Source organism: Parasteatoda tepidariorum, chromosome 10, assembly GCF_982258835.1.
Source record: "Parasteatoda tepidariorum strain Cologne lab strain chromosome 10, Ptep-v5.0, whole genome shotgun sequence".
Taxonomy (NCBI): domain Eukaryota; kingdom Metazoa; phylum Arthropoda; class Arachnida; order Araneae; family Theridiidae; genus Parasteatoda; species Parasteatoda tepidariorum.
In genome coordinates, this window is record NC_141764.1 from 38,906,662 (window position 1) to 38,931,013 (window position 24,352).

The following is a 24,352-nucleotide window of genomic DNA, read 5'->3' on the forward strand; positions in this document are numbered from 1 at the left end:
TGTATTTCAGTAATTAACTGGCATCACAAGTTGCCCGCGCTGTTGGTAATTAGGGTTTTTCTAGCGGGTGTTCCTTATACAGGAGTCCCCCTCCCCATCCACCATCCCCCTCCTAATGAAACGCGCCATCGACTGGGAGTATTTCAAAGCGAGAGCAACAACAAACAAAATATAAGCGGCACTATATACCCATTCATACGCGCATGCAACCACACATGGGTGCAAGTTGAGATAATCGCGATAGTGGTGCAAGGGACTGGGATATGAGAGATTGATTTGTTCTCTTACCGGATTGTTTCATGAAAAAAGTTTATTGATTTAGGCGTACGTTATAATAATATAAGTTAATTCATACTTCCACGCAGAATGAATTGATGTTTCAAGAAGTTAAAGCTTTTAAAATGTAGGCTTAATGCATTCGTCTAATTATATTTTTGAACTTTATGTGTTATCTAGTTTTTAGTACTCTTAGTGATTCTAAATTGTATACGCAACATCAGTTATTAATCATCGTATCTGTTTTAAGCGCTGTTAGAAAATTTAAATGATATTAAAACTGTCCCTGCAATTTGTATTTCTATGGGACATTTATTATCGAGATCAGTTTTTAATGGCTATTTCATGCAAACTTTTATGTAATGTTGTAAATATAAAAATGTAAGAATAATATAATGATGTTATAGTGCTCTTAAATTAATGGCAATGGTTTATATATATATATATTCTTAAACACAAATCCGTTAATAATAGTTATTGTTTTTATTATATAGAAACATAAACATAGCGTACATAAAGCCCTTATCTTACTTTTTGTACTTATAACATCAGAAATTTATATTAATAAAAATATTAAAATAATTTTCAATCGATCATTTTTTAATAAAACTTTATTTTTCAGTACATAAGCTATAAATACGGATTATTTCTTTATTTCATAATTCTTTAATTCACATAAGATGGAGTATAAAATTTTGGGAGATAAATTAAGTTATTCTAGTCCTAGAAAAAATTCTCCCAAGCTTTCAAATTGATGAACAATTTTTTTCAAATATCAGCGAACCAAAGTTTTTATATCAGAAAGATTTGATAAATGTATATTGATGTTAGAGACAAACATATGTATCCTAGTTTTTACATGCTAAGTTTTAAAAATTAATTCGATTTCTCTTTCAGTTACTAGTTAATATTATATCGAAAAAATATACATTAAAAGATTTAAACGTTAAGAGACTAAATCTCATATCCTAGTTTTTTAAAAATTGTAAAATTATGTGTCATGCTTTTTAAACTGATTTTCTGCTTAATTTGGGATTCCAATGTAGAAATATATAAGTAAAAAAAATCTTTAAACTTTGTAAGTCGATTTTACTTTTACTTAGTCTTTGTGAAACTATCTGTCAAGCTTTTAAAATGTACTTGCCTAAATAAAATATTTGTATCGAAAAATGTAGGCAAAAATGAACTGTGAGATTCAAATTCATATGTCACATGGCATAAAATTATTTCTCATTCCTTTCAAATTGATTCTCTGCTTAATTGGGATTGCAATGTAGAAATATATAAGTAAGAAAATCTTTAAACTTTATAAGACTGTCCGGCTGTTAAAATTTACTTACCTAACTGGAATATCTGTACCGAAAAATACAGACAAAAAGATATGAAGTGTGAGGCACAAACTCACGTGTCCTGGTCTTTTCAACATTGCAAGTATATGTTTGAAGCTTTCAAGACAACCTAGATCAGGATCTCCGTACAAAGATTCAAACTTTGAGAGATGATGCTACACATCCTAGTCTTAGTTAAAACCTGTCATAATTTATTTACTGCCTAATTGGGATACCCATATCGAAAAATATAGATAAAAAGATATGGAACGTGAGGTTCGAATTCCACATATCCCAGTCTTCCAAATTTGTCGTCTGCTAAGCTTTTAAAATTGATTCGACTTCTCTCTCCCTAGACTTATCTTCAAAAAATTTATTCTTGTGTAGGAATCAAACGCGAACTCCGCTTATCATTCTCGTCTTTCGTTAAATATTGCCAACCCTTTTCACTCTCTATAAAAGGCTTTATCAACAGCATCGTTGCTGCTTGAGTTAAAAGCATTAATATTAGCTTGTGCCATTCTCCCGCGCAAAGCTTCAAACGCCCTCACTAGCACGCAATAGCTAGCGGCAGTAGCGAACACCCCCTTTTAGTTTTCCACGAAAAATCTTTTCTCTATTTACTAGAAGAGAAGAAGGGATCTTGGATTTAGCGCTATGCATTTTCTTTTAAGTCATGAGAAAAGAGCTGGGCTAGGCGGAAAACTATCGAGGGGGGAAAATTGCCCCCCTATCCCCCCCTTGTGTGTTTCTGTTACGCTCTGCAGAGTTTTGGTAAATTAATTTTTAGAGGCGAGTTAGTTGCGTTTTCTCTTCTCTCTCTATATCTAAACTTTGGAGAGTGGTAAAAATTTTTGTTGGTTTTTCGAGGAAACGCGCAAGTGGAAATCAAATGTTAATTTAGTCTGAGTTGGTTGGGTTTTTTTTAGCTATCCCCCCTTTTCTCCTGATCCTTTTTCGCTCAACAATTTAAGGAGACTTAATTTAATCTCTTTTCTATGAGATATACAATGAAAATTTATAATGATGAATGCGTTGGGGATTTTTTTCCCTACTTTTATCGGAGGAAAATACATAAAATTGGAGTTTGTGTATGGAGAAGAAAGCGTTTTCGGTCATTTAATTCCGAATGGAATTATAAATCGGAAAGTATGTTTTTGATTGTTTTCTATTAATTAGTTGGGGGATATGAAAGAAAATAATTTTATGTTTAATACTTTTCATTGTTGATAACTAAGCCATCAGATTCAAATGGCAAATGAAAAATATTGCTTTCCTGAAACATTTTAAAGACGTTTTTTTCCCTTTAAGTAATCTTGGCTTTTTAATTATTTGTGGAAAAATCGGTGAGACGTTGTAATTTTGCTAAAGTATGAGTTAAAGAATCTAAATTATACTTTTTTTCAAAAGATCTTAGTAAATTTAAACGTTCTTTTTCTTAAAATGATTATATAATTAATAGTAAATGATTATTATAATTAAGTGACGTAAGTGCTAAAAGTGTATGGTAGTAATTATGTAATGTCGCGTGAGAAATACTGTAAATTATGGTAATTTGAAAAATAATTCCTGGTGGTAAATGTCGTTATGAAAATCCTTTCAGTTTAAAATGGTTAACAGTAATGCTAACGATAATAATATGTATCCCGATATACGGGAAATTAAAAAACAACATGAAATATTTTCAGCAACAGGACCTTACTTAAATTGATCTACATTCAGGTGATCACAGTTCCAATTTCTCAATTTGTCTCCATCTCTTATCAAGTTTATCATTCAAAATCATTGTACTGGAGAATTAAATAAAAAAAAGTACCAAAAACCATTTTTTCTACCAAACAACTTATTTTTATTTTAATATCTTTTCTAAAATTCAGAAAAAAATTAAGTTTTTAATATATTTTTAATGATAATGATAAGAATTCCAATAGCAAGGATACAGCTTCCTTTTTTTAAAAAAAGAAGAAGAAAAAGCAAATGTTGCTTATTTCTTGCATACCTGGTGTTCCGTAAATGTTGCCCATAATAATTATATTAAACTACGTTTTATAAATTATATTAATCGAACCATCACATTTGTAATTGTAAAATAATGTTTAACGAAGAAGAAAAAATAAAATGTTTTGGAAAGACTAAGAATTGGTACTTAGGTAAATAACAATCGCTGTAGCTAAATAAAAATCCTGATATGTGATCCCTATAATAATTTAAACAGAAACGCGTTTTTATAAATGATCTTCTGTTTCAAGCAACTAATAAAACGATATTTAGTTTAGTATAGTTTTACTGTTGCTCTGAATGACATTAAAAATTTAATAACTTTATTTATTTCTTAAATATCAATTTATCTGCATTTTTAATCACTGATTTTTAACTAGAATTCTAAAAATATATTTCTAGACCGATTATTACGAAACACGCTGTATATCTTTTAACATTTATGTTTCTTTAAACACGTCGTAAATAAATATACAAGATTCCTTTTTTTTTATAATGAAAAAAAATCCATTCCTCATATTTCCAAAACAAAAGCTATAAATTGTGGCCTTTCAATAAATAATAGCTGTATAAAATTAAAGTTAATATGACGATAAAAGCACAAAAACAATTTTGCCTCATTTTCTTTTTTTTAGTTATTATCCTGGAAGCTTAATGAGTTACCTCAATGTGGCAATTTCGCTCTCCCATCCCCCACAGACGCCGACAGTTATTCCGCACATAAGACATAATATAGATGTGAGGAAAGCACGAGCTTCGAAGTGCGAAACTAGCTCACTCTAATGAAAACAGCATTAAACACTATCGAGCTGTCTGGTTTTATGTTCCTAAACGACGGAGATAAAAATATTTGAAGTGGCGCATTAACTTGGCGAGAGAAAACACGAAAAATGCGCAGACCGACCATTTCGAAGGATACACTCTGCTGAGTTACAAGCTCGAAGATAAAAACTGAAAATTACGATCCCCCCAAAACGAAAAGAATCGACAAAGAAAAAAAAAATATTTTAAACAGTCTTCATTTCAACAATATTGAATAAATCGAGAAATTAAAAAAAAAGAACGAAAAAATCATCAACGACCAGCAATTATCGCCATCAGAGCTTGGCTATTCAAAAAAAGAAAATGGCGATTAAATAAGAACAAGAAGAAAGAAAAAAAAATGGTTGAGAAATTATATCAGCGTTCTAAATCATATCGTTTGGAGAAAAGAGAATGAAATAACTCTTCAGCTTCTTGGTTTTTAACGGGGGCGCCGGCGAACGATTTTAGGGCAATATAGACGACTAATTTCCGGTCGAAATGGCTCATAAGCGCTAATTTGGATCTCTAGAACGAAAATGCCGCTTTAATTTTATGTGCGTCGACACTTATTTTATCGAGGAGCGAAGAGAGGAGCCATTTTATTTCCACCCCCTTTTCCTATTCCGTGGCTCGACAGGTCAATGGAATGGAACAAAGAAGAAGAGAACGAAGATGAGGACTTTTCCACAATAGCCGCGCCACTCCAAATTTCGAGATCGGTAATTCACGTTTGGGGCGACGTTGAGCTTGATGGCCCTTTGCGAAATCGCCTTATAATGGGGTGATTGGCGGGCAAAAGTTGCCTCTTTCAAAAAGAGGGAATGATGCTTTTAAACTTTTGGCTTCTGTGTTAGATGGAGTTGTCGGTAATCTTCCAGCAACAGTGTGAATGGGTTTGAGGATTTGGAGTACCTTTGTAGCTTCTTTTAAATTAAATATTGAATGCTTTTCGTTAAAACACATGTTTTACTCCCGTTATACTCGCATTATCGATGAGTTATGGGAATTCGTTTTCATAGACTCCGTAGAATGTACCCGCTAAAAGAAGATTTGTATTTTTAGTTAGCATTACAGTCGAATTCATCAGGATTATGCCTTATTAAAAGACAGTTTTTAAATGCCCTGACATCAAGAGTCACCATTCTTCCACAGGAATGACTCAGGTCTGAATACTGGCTTTGGCAGAAGTATTCAAAGAAGTAGAGAATGTATCAGTACCCACTTAGAAGATTTGTATTTTTAGTTAGCATTACTGTCGAATACATCAGGATTATACCTTATTAAAAGACAATTTTAAATGGCCTGACATCAAGAGTTACATTCTTCCACAGGAATAACTCAGGTTTGAATACTGGCTTTGGCAGAAGTATTTATTTCATATTCCTCTCTTTCATGTCCTCCAGTCCTGGTGATAAAGGCACTTAGTTCTAGTCCCGATAGTGGCATGAAGTCTACTCTTCTTCAGAGCTCTGAGTACAGCTTTTCTGGGAAATTAAGGTTACTGCTGCGAAATTCAGACCACATTACTTCCATTATGCCTTTAGTATCGATATTGTTGTGACTTAACTTCCACGACTTTCTCGACCAATAACTGGTTTTTGCGCGAGTGCCTTACATTTTTGCATATTAATGCTTTAAATGTTATCTATGGAGTAAGTTTCTAGTTTTGTGTTAAAATGTATAAAACTCGACGAATAATGTATAAAACTTTCGAATGTATAAATGCGAATAATGTATAAATGCGAATGTATAAATGCGAATGTATAAAACTTTCACATATTAAAGATAATAAAAATGCTGTGATTTTTAACTGGATTTACAGTTAATTTTCCTTGTGCTGTCACCTTTAAAAATTTAAACTAGTAGATTGGTAATGAAACTGCAAGTTCCTGTGAAGAATAAGATCTCTTTGCGTAATTCTTCTAGTAGTTTTCATTAAATGCTATGTTATTCATTTTAATATTTAAAAAAATATTTGTCTTGGTTTTCTTTACAAGCTGAGAATTTTTAGTAATAAAATTTTAATTATCGATACTAATAGTTTTAAAATTTTAAGCACCTAATATACTGTACTTTTAATTATAGCTTAAATATTTATTGAGGGAAATCATACTCTATTTAAGTAAATAATTTTGTTTCCGGCCCTCCTACATGAATTAGGCTATTCGGAACAATTCAAACTTGACGCCGCGAAAGTCTCCCTTTTGAGGGGAAGCACAGGCCCGCACCAGCACTTGTTAGCCGAGGGACCCTGTGGCATTCATTAAAAACAATTTAAAAGAAATTTCAAACTACAATAGCAGAAACTACTGTTTTTACTTTTTTAATAAATCAAACATTGCTAAAAATACTTAAAGCATTATTTTCTCCCGCTTACAAACACAAAAATTGCACTTTGTAAATGTTCTATTTATATATTCTAAATGATGTATTCATCGCTGGCTGGCGATAAATATATTTCCTCAAACTTTGCAAACCACTCCCAAAATTAAGTAATGATACCCATTACACAAAACATTAGAAGATAATAAAATTCTAAGATGATTCGTCGGGGTATTTTCCCCAACATGAATCAACATTCTTTTTGGAAAGCCACCAAGCTTTCATTGAGATAGTTTCGAACTTTTCCTCGACTGTTCGCCAACAAAGCTCATACTAGAAATAGAGGTGAAACCGGGGGGTGCGGCTTATTAATATTCATTGCATCCCAGAATGAAACGTCGCGTTAGCTACTGTTAATTTGCACGACAACGCTAAAGCTTCAAAATGCCCGCCACCGTCCTTTGGCGTTACAAACGTCAGAACCTAAAGCTGGAATTAATTACAGCTGCACGCAAAACGTCGGGATCCCCCCTTTCCTAAACCAGCAACCCCCTGCCTATACCCGTTCCTCCACCTACCTTCGCTATATTCGCGAGTTGGTATTTATAAGCCTAATTTTCTTTGCAGGCAAAGAAATTAAATTTCCGGCATAGCTGAACCGCCTCTTAGAGAAGAGCAGAACCAAGCGATTCTAACCTGCTCAACCCCTCCAGTTCCATGCATGCACACACTTATGCATTTGTGCAAGCACACATACTAAAGATTTTCCACTGTTTGAAAAGTAGAAGTATGGGTATGGGGAGGCACTAGGAATTTTCCCTGGTAGAACCCCCCTTTAGGAAAGTGTTGAAGCGAATTGCCGGCATTTTTAAGTTTTACCAGTCATTTATTTGTAAGCATTCCGTGCATTATTTCCGAAAGTTTAACTTTTAAGAGAAACGGAGGCATTTCGTCGACTCTTTCCACAGTTGTAATTATAAGCGCAATTTGACAAATCTCGGGAAGTTACTGAGAAATTGCTACTAGACTCCCGTTTGTTTAGTTTTGCCCGGCATTCAGCACCTCTTCTGCGTCTCCCAAGTATTTCGGTTCCTAAATGTGCAACGGGGAATTTCGGGAAATATTTTTAAGAATAATACGCCAATTTTTCTCTCCTGTTGTGTTGTGAAATTTAAATTCATATTTTGTGACGATTAAAAATAATTTTATTTCGATTTTTGAAATCAATTGTTTTATTACCAGGGTTGGAATTTTTAACTAACGCATACAATTCTTTGTATCAAATGCGAAATAGTTTAGACTCCACTCAAAATTTATATTACAGTTTAAATCACATAATTACAATGTCTGCTGAAGTAACAGAAAGATTTAGTACTTTCACGTAGAATCAAGTATGTTCGCTTACGTAAGCTCTACGCACTGCAGTTACCACAGAAAAACCTCAGTTCTTTATGGAGCTTAGCAAAGCTTACGTATTTGGACATTCGCAGTGCTATTTGAAAGTGCAAAATCTTTTATTATCGCGCTCCTTTAACATGATTTGATAGAGCATATTGCAAGTTTTCAGCAGTTTTGAGTTATCTCAGAAACCAACTATATGTCATTTTTTCTGAAATAAATTTACATTTGATTTACACTTCATTTAATGAAAAAATAAAGCAGGTGACTAGCTCAGATACTAACCACGTCGTTTAAGCGCGATTATAATTTAGTATATTATTGGATGTTCTTAGCGCGCGCTCAGAGACGGGCTAAAATAGTCTTAAGTATATTAAGATGTCTAAGCTGACGTCACTTCACTTAGCTGCCTGCTATCAATGATCAAAAAACTACTTATTTATAGCATTGTTTCATTTCACTTTAAGCAGTTTGGTGTCATTAACAATATTGCTTCAATTTATTGGATAATAATAATCAAGTGATTTAATCCAGCCTCTGGCTTAGACATCTATGTAATTGGATACCTACAAGTGACGTCACCGTAGGTAAATCAGAAATCAGACTCGACACAAGCGCATGACGTCACTTACAAGTATCCAATTAAATCTGATTTAAATCGCATGGTTTGGCATAATCACTTCGCTTTTTCTCGAGTTGCAAGTACTCAATTGTATAAATAGACTACTTTTATTTAAGAATAGGAAAATAAAAAGGAAAATGCATACTGCATAATCTATTTGTTATTGTAAACTAGAATTCAAAATTTTCTTCTTTTGGTTTTAATTAAATAGTACATCTTCAATTGTCTCAAATTTAGTTCTATTCATTTCAATATTGTTCATTTTATTGTGATAAACGACTGCGAATAAAAAACCATTTCACGTAATAAACTTCAATACCAAATTAATGTAACAAAAAAAAAGAATGAAATTAGGTGTAATATTTTTTCCCCTGTCTTATTTTTTGGCGCGAAACTAATTACCGTGCCTCAATATTCCAGTGGAAAAAAAGTACGCAACATTTAGCATTTTATTGCGAAAAAGCCAAATTCCTTTTATTGGCGGTGAAATGCCTTCACGCCTCTGCAAGTTCGGGCCATAGTTCCAAAACGCGATCGCCCGAAAAATGAGGGGCATCATAACATCGTCACTCACTAAAAACGGAATAAATAATAAAAGTTGAAAGAATGCAAAAAATAATACTGGCTGTCAAAGGAGGGAAAAAGAGGGAGGTTCGAAAAAGAAAAGCAATTCATTAGTGAGAAGAGTGAAAATGAACAAATCTAACAATGAGTTTTTTTACGCCTGCTTAACCTTTTAATTGAATCTTTCACGGCTTTTTGCATTAAGTCCTCTCTTTTTTTTATTATTATTATTTTCACCATCTCTTTTTCTAGGCTTTTACTTAGCTAAGTGAGCCCAAATTAGCTAGACAGCACTTTTTTAGGGTTAAATAGCGATAGAAAAAAAAAAATTTGAGGGGGTGGGTAAGAACTTATTAAGGTGTTGTTATGAGGTTTATGCTATTCATATTTCTGTTAGCAAATTGCTTTTTACGCAAAGCTTAACTTTTAATGTTGTTGTGTGTTAAAGACTGGCTCGGGCATGATTTGATTTACCTCATTTATTCTTGGTTAATGCATTTTCCATTTATAAAATGCTATAAAAATTAGAGTTTGAAACTTCTGAATTTTATTATTTTAAATTGCTGTGTTTTTACACTTTTAAAGTATGAGTTGAATTAGCTTTTGTTTTAGTTTTAAAGAAATGTTATCGAGAATTCTTAAACTGTTATCGATATTAAAAAACAATTGACTTAACTATAAGTAATTTATTTATTTTTAATTTTTGTTTTTACAGCACTTAAATGTTTTTTTTTTTCAGCTCTTAAATTTTTTTTGTATTCATTATTTTTTTATTAATATTTTTGCTGAGAGTACTTTTTTTGGAAATTGTCTATCATTTATAATTTTTTTTTCTATTTTAATCATCCAATTGTTATTCATCTTATTGTACTTATTGAAGAAGAATGAAAATTCCTAGCATTAAAACGTATAAGATGTATTTACTCTAACAATGAGCTGCGAAATTTAAACAATAATCATTTATGTGTGGTGATTTGAAACTAAAACAAATAATCTAAAAAAAAACACATATTTGACTGTTTTTTATTTACTAATTATGTGTTTGTTATTTGAGAAATTTAAACACATTTAACATTTAGAAAACTAAAATGCAATTTTTTTCAATTAGAAAAATTTATTCAAATAACAAAATTAACAAAAATTGAAATGAATATTAGAAGTTTATGTTTACAGTAGGAAACTGAAGAAACTTTTACTACTTTGCACCCAGAGTACTTTAAAATGCTGATTTAACTAATATAAGCATTGAAACATTTGAAATACATAATACAGCATTTTCATCTAATTTTTAAAAGCTTGAAATAATGCAGTTGCTAATTATTAAGGTATAAAAATGTTTAATTTTAGAATGTTGTCTGTTGCTGGAGCCTCAGAGGCGATATCAGAGTGCAAAGGGTTAATTTCAACTACAAATATTTAATCAAAAGTGTTTTTAAATTGCCTGCAATATTAACTTCCAAATACAAAATAATTGAAAGAGACTAAAGAACGTTTTTTTTTTCCTTGAAACTATTTTCATTTTAAAATATTCTGTTTTCAAATTAGGAAGGGAAAAAAAAGAGATTAAATTTTAGAATATTTTTTCAGATAGAAAAACTTTATAGGTTTCTCAGTATTTCTAAAGAAATACATTTATTTTTTACCTGTTGAATTTTAAGGAAGAAAGATTCGTCTTGAATTTTTTAACGAATTTCCAATTACCTTATTCATTTGGTGTTTTTCAAATCTGCCATTTCAAAAGAATTGCTTTGCTAAGTTTCTTTCCGTTTATTTATTTTTTTTTCGCTTTCCATTTCGTGTTGAAAAGGAGTTACATAAAAAAAGATTTCAATTTGAAAAGGAAAATTAACGTTTCTCACTTCATGAATATTTCATTTGTTGACCCTGATCACGAGAAAAACCTGTAACTTCAATCTTTTTACCTCAAAGAAATAAAAACATTTAAACACTTACATCCCCTTTCGTTGCCAAAAAGAAAAGAAAAAAAAATTTCCGTGTTTTTTGCACTAAAATGAATCCAAGAATTGCACTGCCATAGTTAGCATCCGGGGCCTAAGGAGGGCCATGACCTTTGAAGCGCATGCTCAGACAAAAATGACAAATAGAAAATATCAATGATTTAAAAAGAATTATAAAAATAAAATAAAAATTTCGCTAGTTTATGCAAAAAGTAGAGCTTTATGACCGAATTTGACTATTATTGAAATTATTATAATTTTCATGCTTTTCATTTTAAAAAAGAAAATACATTAAGAGAAAAGAAATATTTGTTGAATTTAAAGTCATGTTGAACTGTTAATTTATTAACTATTATAAAAAATAGTGCCTTTAAAAAATATTTAGGTAAGCTAAAGAAGGTACTAAAGAATAGTTAATATATTTAGGTAACTTTAGGTATATATATATATATATATATATATATATATATATATATATATATATATATATATATATATATATATATATATATATATATATATATATATATATATATAATGGCTGAATGTTTCTTTTGTTTTAGCCTGATGTGAAGCATTATTTATAGCATCATTTAACCTTTTATTTTATTATATTAAAATATCGTTTCGTTTTCTCAATATTTAGTTCTATAAAATGGCAAATGATTTTTAGACTTAAGTAAAAAAAAAAAAGATTATTATATGGATATTATTTAAAAGTCATTCATTCTTCGAAATTACAAATATTTAATGCTATTTTGAAAAAACAAAAACTACATTTAAAGAGGCCTATTATATATGTTACATGGGCGTTCTATAAAATACCCAGACATTTTATAGAAAACCTGTTATTTTTCATACTTGCCTGTCAGTTTTCGGTATTCTAGAAAATGCCTGGTTATTCTTTGCCTGATTTCTAGCTGTGCCGGAGACAATACATAAAGTGAAAACAAAATATAATAATTTTGATAATTTGTGTATATTAAGCAGCATGTTTAGTGATATATATTTATGCTTTTTGATCTTCGAAATATTAGATATTAAAATTGCTTTTTTTTTTCTTTTCAGGTAAGCTGCAAGCTAATTTCTTGCTCCAAATGCCAGTTATGTACTCTTAACTTTTTTCTCACTTCTCCATTTGGTAAGACCATGACTCAATTCCATTAAATTTAAACCAGTCATTCATAAAAAGCTGTTCTAAAGGTAATTATTCTTGAATCGATAGGCTTAACTTTGTTCGATTCTACATCTTCTTCCAGAAATTTTCTAGATAAAAAGAGGCATTACAAGTATAATTAAAAAGACATTTAAGTAACTTAAAACCAAATGAAAAGAACATTAGTAATGCGCAAGCTTTTATAAAAAGGCTTATTCTTACTTCTTTTCCCTCAATACAACATTTTCCCTTAGACCCTGTAATTACGCTAGTTTTGTGCTTTTACAAGCACCCTTCATTGTTTTCCTGAAAAAGAAGATCCTGAAAAATGCCTCTTTTGTTTTCAAAAACTTAAACGTTTACTTTTGTGGCAGCACTTCGGAAAGAAAACTGCCATTAAAGCAATGGTTCTTGCGATGTAATTATTTCCCGCTCTTTTCTAAATGAGAAAGAATAAGATGAATAAATAGTTGTTAAAAAACGTTGTTTCCTTAACACGGCGCCTGGAATCGTAGAGGACATTCATTGAATTTTTGAGTAATTAAATCATTTGCGAAGAGTGTGTATCAACAGTTAATTGGAGAAGATATATTTTTTTTATCTAATAGTTCGAACTAATTTGTTTTAAATTGTCATTTACGAATGTTTTTTATCAATTTTAATTTGCAACATAAAATTTATTTCGTGCAACAAAAAAAAAAATCTAAATTTATGTAAGGGAGTAGATATGAGTTCGGGCTCACTTTTGTAAGCCCGAGCTCGAAGAATTTTATTCCCGACACACCCTATCCCGAGATACATCGAATTACTTAGAGCCTGGATATACGATATATGGGGATGGACATACGTCAGATAAAAGTCAAATTTGCGGTCTCACTATTAGGCCTTTTCTGCCTAAACAAGAAAATAATTCATTAAAACCTTTTTACCACAGTTGATTTATATTATTTAAATTTTTTATGCTAAGTAACTATACTAAACGTTTGTTTTAAAGTAGTTAAAAAGTTTATCAAAATTTTCTCTCGAGTCCGAGCCCACCTGAGTCTGAAAACTTTTTACAGTCCGTGGCAGGCTCGGTCTAAGCCCGTCTCATCTCCAGAGGGGACAAATAGTGATTATTTCTCCTGTTAAGTTCCATTGTTAAGTTATTCCAATCTTTAGATTATATTCTAAAGCAAAATCTATTATAAAAATGCCTTCAAATTATTTTTTTAAAAAAAACTAAAAAATTTTATACTTAAAACCTAACTATTATTCTACATATTTTAATACGATTGCACTTACGATTATTAGCACACTAGCAAGCGCCACATATTTGCTAAACTTTAAACTATTTTTTCCATTAATTTAGTTATCAATGTTGGAGGCTTTAAATTGAAGAGAACTCGATAATATCTTGATCGCCGATTGGATATACTTCATGTAAAAATATATTCTCATTACTAGAAATATTCGAATACGATGCTCTCATAACTCATTTACAAAGTTCTTTCCACTCGTTTACCTTATTTCCGAGTCTTTAAAAATAAACTGGCTTTCTCAGAATTTTGTCCTCAATGTTTGAAATGCCTGATCGTTGCTTAGTCTATCATTTTCTGGTAAATAGTAAATCATTAAGTACTCGAAACAGGGTGCGTAGCGTTTTTAAAAAGTGCTTTAAGGTGCTTATTTTCGATTTTCGTTTTTTAAAAGCCCTTAAAGGTGCTTTTATTCATTAGGTGTTTTTAGAAAATGCTTAATTTTCCTTTTTCAAAATGATATTTTTCCTTTGCAATGTTGATTTTCGCCACGAATTATGCAAAAAGACGCAGTTCGTATTGTTCTATTCAACCTTTTCACAATTAATTCAAACCCAATCAATCTTATTCAGCGTATTGTCAGTCCGTAGCGTATGAAAACTCTATTCGTTTTACATGATTCAAAATTTCATGATTTTTGACAATTGTCAAAAACAATGCCAAAAATTCTTTTTTTCCCGACATGACGGTTAAAACAAGATAAAACCGTCAATTGTCAAAAACTTTCTAATCTTGCCTAATTATGATATTTTTTTAAAGTGCTTAAAAATATTTATTGAGTGCTTGAAAAGTGCTCAAAAGGTGCTTATTTTTTGTTGAACAATTTGGCTATGCACCCTGTTGAAAGGAGTGCACAAATTTCTCATAATACGATGTAATGTGACAGATTACGTGAGTTATTACGATTAATTCAATTTTAGGAGTATTTACTATATGAATGCCGTTAAAAAAATTATGTCGGTTATTTTAGTCTTCATTATAGATACATTGAAAACTAATATCACTAATAAATATTGCTATCAGTAAAAAAAATTGCTATCACTAATAAAAATATATCCCTTTACTTCTTTTGGACTTTATTTCAAAATTTGCTACCAACTTAACATATCTATTACCGTTGAAACGGAAAAACCGGTGCGCCTGTTAATTTCCAGAAATATTATTTCCTTAAAAAACTTTAGATTTGAAAAGCAAATAAGGATGACGGTCGCCCATTTAGTTTGGCATCGAAAATCATTTCATGCATTCTTACTGATCTTGAATCATGACGTCACGGTTACCGATAAACTGATTTAGCACCAGGTTTCTGTGAATTAATTAAATCCGGAGCCTTTTATGCTGCACCCGCGACGAGACGGAAGTCGAAGAGGGAATCGTTTTCCGGATGCGATAGTTCGACCATCTCCCCCTCCTTTCCCATGCCTGTCCCTCCCCCGCATTCGAAAGAATAAGGGGTGAACCACTCTGTTCGAAAATATTATTTTATAATTTGATTCCGACAACCTCTGCCTCATACAAAATGCCGTTTTGCATTAATCATCGCTCTTTTCCTTTTGATTTATTTATCCGATTTTAACAAGTGCTATCGCTTTATGTAGCTCAGCATTGCGATTTGAAAAATTGATTCCAGCTTAAATGCGTGTATATGTTGTCGACTGATTGTTAGTATTAGGAATCTAGAATACTGTTCTGTTGGATTTAAAAGATAATGAACAAAATTTAAAACGAAAAGAAGTTTATGTATGCTTTTTTTTACTGCGCTTGTTACGTTTGAAATAATTATGTTTACGTTTGTATGCTATAGTCTATACAGTAAAATCGAATAAATTTTATTAATTGATCCTGATGTTAGTTGTGATGAATACTTTGCTTAATTAAAGGTTTCCTTTTATTTTTCGTCATTTCGTATTTTTAAGTTAGATTTTAAATTATTATGCCATAATGTAAAATTTTATTTTAATTTAAGAATTCAATGTTATAGTTAAAATTATTTAATTATAAAAATGGATTTTATGCTGGTAAAATATCTATTATAATAATTTCTTTTGTATTAATGTGTGATATCATGTGAATATAAAAACAATACTATTTATAAATAAAAACTCAAAGATTTTTATTCATTTTAATCAATTTTGACCGTAATTTAAATTATTTAACGCAATTTTAGTGATTGAGACTATGAAATAAATATTTTATTTCCTTTCATATACTACTAATCCTTAAATAACGTTAACTTTGTGTTGATTTAGTGTAAAATTGTTTCTTGAACTGGAAAAGTTATTTAAAGAAAAAAGAATATATATATATATATATATATATATATATATATATATATATATATATATATATATATATATATATATATATATATATATATATATATATATATATAAACGGCATTGAATAGCCGGCCCAATTATAAGTTTACCTCTATCGATGTTCAGTTGCTTAGGCTTGTAATTTTGAACCCAATCTATAAGGCAAGGTTACTCCTAGATCAAACATTGGGGCAAAGTGGCTTTCGTCGAGAATTTTTTGATGGAAAACTACGTTAACCTCCCACGGTTAGCCCAACAGCAGGAGAATTTTAATCCATGATCCGTGGATATTTTACGTTAGCAGTGTGATGCGAGCCTGGAGTCGGCGAATCTTATTATTTAGCCTATTTTAATTATTTACTCATTTTGTACCATTTTAAACATGCAGGTTCGAAGCATTTTTGAAATTTTGGTACAATTAATTATTTTTTATTATTTTATTTTCTAAAAACTGGCTTCAATTCGTTTGCTATTTTGCTTTTAAAATCACTGCACTGCAATTTGTGCACCTGTCCCTTCAATAAAAGCTTTCTCCTGTTTTCCAACATTTACTCGTTTTAGAACAACAGTAGTATTAGGCTCGATACTACGAGATAAAATAGTAAAAGACTTCTGCCAGATAGAACGTTTTGTGGAATTGTTCGAGACGTGACTTTTGAGGCAAGGGGGGCAGACTAAAAAGGGGTGTATTTGAGAACGAAACTGATGGTGATAATTATTATTCCTCCCCCTTTCCCAAATGCACCACAACTTGTTTGTTTGTGATCCCTGGCATCTGGGCATCACAGGGACTTCAGACATACAAACGGACTAACTCTCTCCCGAAAATTCACCCGTTCCTCCAAATTTTCTGGAAAACAACAACTTTTCGGCGCGGTGCCGCATTTAATTAGTTCTTATCGGGTAGGGTCCCAGTAATTGCAATTGTTCGAGGATTTTGGCGAGAAATGAGATTGGTTTAGGTAGAAGAAGGGGAGGGTGTTGCGCGACTTTTAATATGACATAGGGGAGAGAGAACCGACTGCAGATATGGAAGTTTTCGAAAAGAGGCTTTCGAAGCATTGGATTTTTGTTTTTGGCGAGACCCAATTGATAAGGATTTCTCTCTCTCTGCCTATGCATTTAAAGCCGTGTTCAGAATTAATGAGGAAGGATTCTTCTATTTTTGTAATTTTGTGATCGCAGAGAGAAGATTTGATAATGTTCGTGTTGGTTCAGTTTTGAGTTTTTATTCCTTTTTAGAAAAATTGTTGACCTGCTCTATTTCAATGCAGTGAGTGAGTTGTCTGGTTTGAAATTACTCTCAACCTTGTTTGGAGTTGAGAAATTGGAAATGTCTGTTGATATCGATAGTTCAGGATTTATTTCATTAAGTGGTTGTGCATATTCAGCAAATATTTGTGAAATGTTTTTATTTTCCTGTGATTTAATCAAATTAGAAATAATTTGTTCGTTTTAAATGACAGCTGTGTTAAAATGTATAGTTGTAGCGAAAACAATGTTATTTTATTATCAAAATACATAGTTGCAGCTGCCAAAATAATTTGCTCCTAAAGTAATTATAGCTTGCTCAAATCGCAGTAATGACTGAATAACCGTATATAAATATTTTATTCTGTTGCAACTTCCTATATTATCCTATTCCAAAAGCAGCAAATAAGCGAAATGTAAATTCTTTTTAAAAAGTTTATTCCTGTAAAACTACAAATTCTGGAACTTATTTGAAGATAAAACTGCTTCATTAGAAAAAGTTTAATGCACAGAATAGGTATAGGTAAATTGATGTTAAGGTATATTAATTAACCTCCACTGATTTATCCATGAATCCCAACTCAATATGATGTTTTTTATTATTCAAACAAAGTGCGGAAATCAATAAAAAGCAATTTTTCCAAGCTACCACATGACCTCTTTTGAAAGTATACATTTTAATTAAAAAATAACTATTCGTAATTTAGTTTTGCTCTTGTAACTTAATATTTAACCCTTAAAACGTAACTTTATTTTTACTTTTCATTCATAGTTGTAATGTAAATTCTTCTTATTATCAAATGTGCTAATTTTGACTTGAGAACCATAATAAATTTACTAAGTTGTCTAAAAAGTTCTGTAACACTTGCAAGAATTTCAACTTTTATGAATTTCATTTTGTGTTTTTTTTTTTTTTTTTTTTTTTTGGTGTTCTTAGTTGAAATTTTCATCTATAAGCTCTAAATGACTTTTGATTCATTATTGCTACAAACGAGATCTTTCATCAAGGGACGTTGCAAGGGTGTTGAAGAACGTTTTGAGTTTATCTTCTTTAGATTCTATAACCATCGGAACCCGCATTTGCGTTACATGGCGAAGAAAACTACGAAAACCTCCCACAGTAGAGCTAACGGCAAGAAGACTCTAATCCATGATCCGTCTACCACTGAGGATATTTTACGTCAGTCCGCACTGTGGTCGATGCGAGAATTTTTATCAGCCAGCCGTCACTGAGATTCGAACCCGGGTTGCCTCATTGGGAGGAGAACGCTCTATCCCCTGAGTCGCCACAGCTCATTCTTTAGATTATAAAGATGCTTTGTTTTACTTAACACAATTATTTTTAAAATTGTTTCTCGATTTTTGTACTTTTGCCAATCACTACATACGTTTATTATTTTGCTTAAAAGCTGCTTCAAATATTGCTTTTAGGGTGAAATAACCGTAATTGAATATTTTAATGTATTCTTTCACGAGCCATAGTTTTTAATTACCCAAATAGTCTTCATTTTTTTTATTCTTCTTTGGCGAAGATAAGTACATTTCACACATACGCCATACAGATCATGTATGCGCCATGATGAACTTAGAAAGGAAAGAATAGATTTAATGTATATAGAATATATTTAATATATATATATATATATATATATATATATATATATATATATATATATATATATATATATATATATATTTAATATATATATATATATATATATATTTAATATATATATATATATATATATATATATATATATATATATATATATATATATATATTATATATATATATATTATATATATATATATATATATATATATATATATATTAAAATGTAATTTAAACGTTACATTTTCAGTAGGGAAAATAAGAACATTAGAGACTTAGAAAAATAAGAATCAGGATTCTTCCTTTTCAATTTAACTATCGAAAACTTATATGATCTATTTACTATAATTTATTTTTGGTTTACAGTTAAAATATATTCATTTCATTAAATATAAAACATTAGTTGCTACTACTATTATAAATAAAAAATATATAAATGGAAAAGAAAATACGTAGTATAAGATTTATTCTCTCAATATATTTCTAAAGAAATAAGCTTTTGTTACTTTTAAATAACGTTTGCTTGTTTTTTTCTTTTCTTTCTTTTTCCAATACTCTTTCGCTACTCTTTGCCCCGCAATATTGAAAACTTCTCTCCTTCTTTTATACCCGCCATTAACATTCTTTCGGCTTAGACTTCTAATTAAAAATTTAATTTCGGTCACACGGACTTTATATACAATTTTCTTTCCCTTATATGTTCCCCCGTGTTATCATTGCTTCTTCTATTTTTATTTTTTCCTTTTACACCCACCATCTCGAAAAATTAGAAAAGCCTTGCTGTTCTTTTGGTCAGTTCGCTTTTCCCTTTGGCTCGTGGAAAATAGTACGTAAAAATACTTACTATAGTGTTAATCGTTTTATTAGGATTTAAATTGGAATTTTTTCATTATTTTATTTATTTTTTGCACACAATTTTTTATAGATCAGGCCTCTGGAAATAATATTTTGGCTTTTAGGAGCTCCAAGGAAATTTCTCATGTTAATTAATTTTAAAGTTATAATTTATTTATTTTTTAAATTGAAATTCGTTTTAAAACAATTAATATATATTTTTCTTATGCGAATCATGTAGTTTTTCATGTTATGTTTTAGTTAGAGCATCATATTGTGTTCACTATTATTTTATCTTATTATGTCATATTATGTTTAGTTATTGATCATTGGAGGACTGCAAGTTAGGCATCTATTTAATGTGTGTCATGTTTTCTAGTTTTCGTATTTTGATGTGCAAATCTTGTTATTATTTTTAATTTAAAGCATAATTTTTTATTTAAATAATTTAATTCGTGTTATTCAAAATAATTACTCCGTAATCTAAGAACAAAAATAGTATAAATTATTTATTTATTGGTTTTTACTGGATTTTTTTAAAAGTAATTAGAAGCTGAAGAATCAGGAAGATTTTAACGAGAATTTGATATGAAAATACAAAACAAAAACTAGTGAAATAAAATCCGATTCTCAACTCAAGTTATGGTAAATTTAGTTGAAATTATGAAAATTAAAAAGCCTTTTTCTCGGGCATTATGCCTAAAAATCGCATTTATCGGATGGCATTTTTATTTATTTATTTTTAGAAGACATAAAATGATACCAAATTTAAGACTGAGACTCCTAATTTTCAATGTACTAACTACTCCTGGATTTTCTTTCATCAAAACTCACTATTGGTAATTCGATTTATAAATACCAAGTATAATTTATAAAAGAAGGGAGGTAGTCTTAAAATTAATTCCTAAACCATCATTAATTCAACATATATCAAAATGTTTTTGTTTACTTAGATTTTAAGATTTTAATAATCAGATTTTGCTTTCTTTAATCCCGCCAGACAGTTGTCGCCAAATCTAAACCGCTTCATATCAAGAGTATCTTCTGATAGAGGTTGGGGAGGGGGGGTTGTCGGTAATGGACAGGGTATTGTATGTTGTTTTGCTCTCTTTTTTTTGTTCTCTACCCCTGATTCACCTACCTCTCAGAATCCTTTTGTCCTCTTGCTCTTCCGTTGAATGGAGCAAGATCTCTTGCAAGAGGGGGGTTTAATGTTCCAAAAGACACCATTTTCCCATTACTTTAATCGAAAGCAAGCGTCTGTAACATCTTCGATTGCTGGATATGTGCGTAATTACGGTCGGAGGGAGCTATTCCAAGTCCCTCATCCTCCCCCTAACCTGACGATCCAAAGCATCACCACTGCTCTTTAGAATCTTCATCTGCTGTCTTTTGTTTCTTCGATCTTTTACTTGTTCCATTCTGTCGAGAAAATGGCGAGTGTCGTCTTACTTTTCTTGTATCTCAACTATTCACTTCTCGAAATCATATCAGCATTATTTAAATTTGTTTTGAGCTTGAAGTCAAACATGATCTTTTTTCATTCTATGAACTAACTATAACTTAATATAATTTACAAAATTCTTTAATTGGATTGTAGATCCTTACTTGTACGTTAATATCTAATTGTATTGCATTGTGTAAGATACTTAAACTGGATGACAATCGTGAAGTAACTATATTTTTCAAATATTGTAATAAAGGCATATTAAAACTTTTTTAACGTGATATGTCATAGTTTTTGCTATAAATGCCGAATATACGATAGTTATAGGCGGCATAAATATCGAATAATATAAATTTGCGAGAATTATCAATTGTAATATTGCGAGTATTATTGATTATTAGCGTAGTTAATTCTTAATTTCATTAGTGTTAAAATATTACTGAGCAATGTAAAATTAACTAAAATATGCTAAATTGTAAAAAAATAAAATAACGCGATTTAGCGAGAAATGTTGATAATTCCTCTCGATTTATTGCTATATTAAAATACTGATATCGCCCATTTACTATTGCGTATTACATGTGAGGGGGAAATAATGTAAGTTTTAGGAGATTTTTGCTTAGTAGTACAGTATTAAATATTTTTTTTGTTTTCATAAAATAGAAATAAACTCTCGTTCATTTTTCGTTTTTCATTGAATTATATTTAGTTGGATCACATATTTGTCCCAAATCTGTTGTTAGAAAATGTGTATCGTATTAATTACCATTTTCTAAGATTATTTTTCGCGACTTAGAGTTTAAATTAAACCCACAAGATTACATGTATTTGCAGACAAACGTGAATAAAATAATTGTACTAAAGTCTCCAATATAGTTTCATTTTGTGTGTTACAAATTACATTTTAAAAGGACATATTTATTTAAGACATAAGTTTACTTGCACAATGATTCAGCTTGTGCTTATTCTTACGCCTATTTATAATATATATTTTAAACTCTATAAATTCTTTTAAAACTTTAACACTGCTTAATAAAATAAAATTAACTAATGCCAGGATTTTTGTATAAAAGTACATACATAAAAGCAGCTAAGCTAAATAGTTTCTTAAAAAAAGTTTACAAATAATTAGCGCGATGCACGATTACTGTAACAACCTATCTTTTTTCCCCTTTTCTTCTCTGTATTTCGGCTTCTCAGCATATACCCAACGTTAGCAGGAAAACAACTTTTAGTGGGGCGAAACTCCACCTTTTATTTATCACACTTAATCGCAGATAGCGTTTTTATTATTTTTGTTTGTGTGTAAACTTGTCTACTGAAATCGTGTTTCATTTAAAACTAATATGAAACTCATAGTTTAATACTTTGCTTTTGTGCGCTCTACTTCAGACTTTATGCTTGATTCAACGCTTTTTACCCTTACGAGTGATATAAATTAATTCACCATTCCAATCGTTTCAGTTACATAATTTTTATGAATCGAAAACATTTATTTTAAAATCAAACTAATAAACAATTTTGAAAACACCACCAACTTTTCCAAAAGTGCGTCAAAATTTAGAATCATTTTTCCATCTAGATTTTAAGTTAAACAAATCCCCATGAAACAACCATTATTCATTTCCATAACCCAAACAACCTCATGCTATATCCATTTTGAAAAGTAGAGAAATTATTCGCGAATTAATTTCAGGCACGGTTTAATGGCCGTTAAACCCCACTAACATCCATGTGAACTCTAGCATGAAGCCCTGGTCGAAAACTTTTCCCAAAACTTGCTTACCCTCCCAGTCCCCCATGATGCCGCGATAGAGTACTCCAGGGCCGCATAGACGACATCCATGTAAAGACCAGAACATCATTCATTCCTGTATGTAGACTTCGCTTCTGAAAATGGCCATAGCCGGCCTGCAGCGACAAAAGAGGGTTTCTCCAAATCACTTTTCCTTATGCGACGGTGTGTGTTTAAGAGCTGTGGGGGTGTCCCATGAGTCCTCTGAGTACCACCAGAGGGCAGTGGCGGACGCTCCATCAACGTTTCGTGGATATGTCGATGGTGTGTTTTCTAGTTCTCAACTTTTGGCGACGTAAGGCTCAGAATGGCGGGTGAATACGGATCATTTGAATACTTCCTGAATTTTATTCTTAAAATGTGTTTTTAAATGTTCTGAAAAGCTTTGTTTTGTAATTGTTCTACTATTTAGTTTGGACGGTTTAATGATTTTTACTAATATGTTTATGAATGATGCTCTTCTTTAAACTTATAACTTTACGATTTCAGATATACAAGCACAGTTCGAGAAAGAGAAAAATAAAATTAATTTGACATTAATAATAAAAAAAAATTCGATTTTCTTTTTTCTAATTAATAATAAAAAAAAAATAGATTTTCGTTTTTCTAGAAAATAAAAAAGATTTATTTGTGTGCTTTTTAAAGGTTTTCATAGTGTTTGCTACTTTGAACATTTTTAAGTATTCGTGCACTGTGAATTCTTTTTAGCTGTGTTAGTTATTTTATTTTGAAATAATAACACCGATGATTCAGTTCTTTTTAAATCATGCTGATATTCATATATTTAACTTATTCTGGATGAGCAACTATTAAAAAATTGATAAAATTTAAAAAAATGGAATCATTTTCTGAAGTATTATTAATTTATCGTACTCTATGCCATCATTAAAAATCAACTCATATCAAATCATACTGATATCCTTATTTAATTTATACTGAATGGTTAACTACGAAAAAATGGATAAAATTTAAAGCATTATCTGGAGTATTATTAATTTGTTATAATCTGTACTGTCTTATAAAATCAACTCATATGTTATATAAATTCAGAGTTTGTTCCGATAATTGTTACGCTAAATTTTCTGTTTTGCAGCTCTTTTTTTTTAACTATTATTATTAAACCTTACAGTGGCATGCCTTTCACAAATTAAACTAATATTCTGATCTAACATGGCACTTTTTGAATTTTTCTACTCTTTTTAACAATGTTGTTTCGTTTAAGAAGTTTTTTTTCTTTTTTTAAGATTTTTAATGTGTTTTTATTTTTTTCATTTTTAAAGTTGATGAAAAATTTTCTTTTAACATATTTTTAGCAATGTGTCTCCCTAACCCTTTTTAAGAATTTGAGCTTCGTTTAACATTTTTAACAGG

At 30.5% G+C, this 24,352-nt stretch overlaps 1 protein-coding gene and 1 long non-coding RNA gene across 5 annotated transcripts in view; both read left to right on the forward strand.

The window, feature by feature from the left end:
* The window catches only part of LOC107439046 (homeobox protein extradenticle), a 320,360-nt gene that overhangs the window by 203,425 nt on the left and 92,583 nt on the right, over window positions 1–24,352 (forward strand). The window lies entirely within an intron of this gene.
* Window positions 1,551–11,407, forward strand: LOC147802516 (uncharacterized). The gene is made up of 2 exons (XR_015429772.1): window positions 1,551–5,569; window positions 5,749–11,407. It is a non-coding gene; the product is annotated as an uncharacterized LOC147802516 (long non-coding RNA).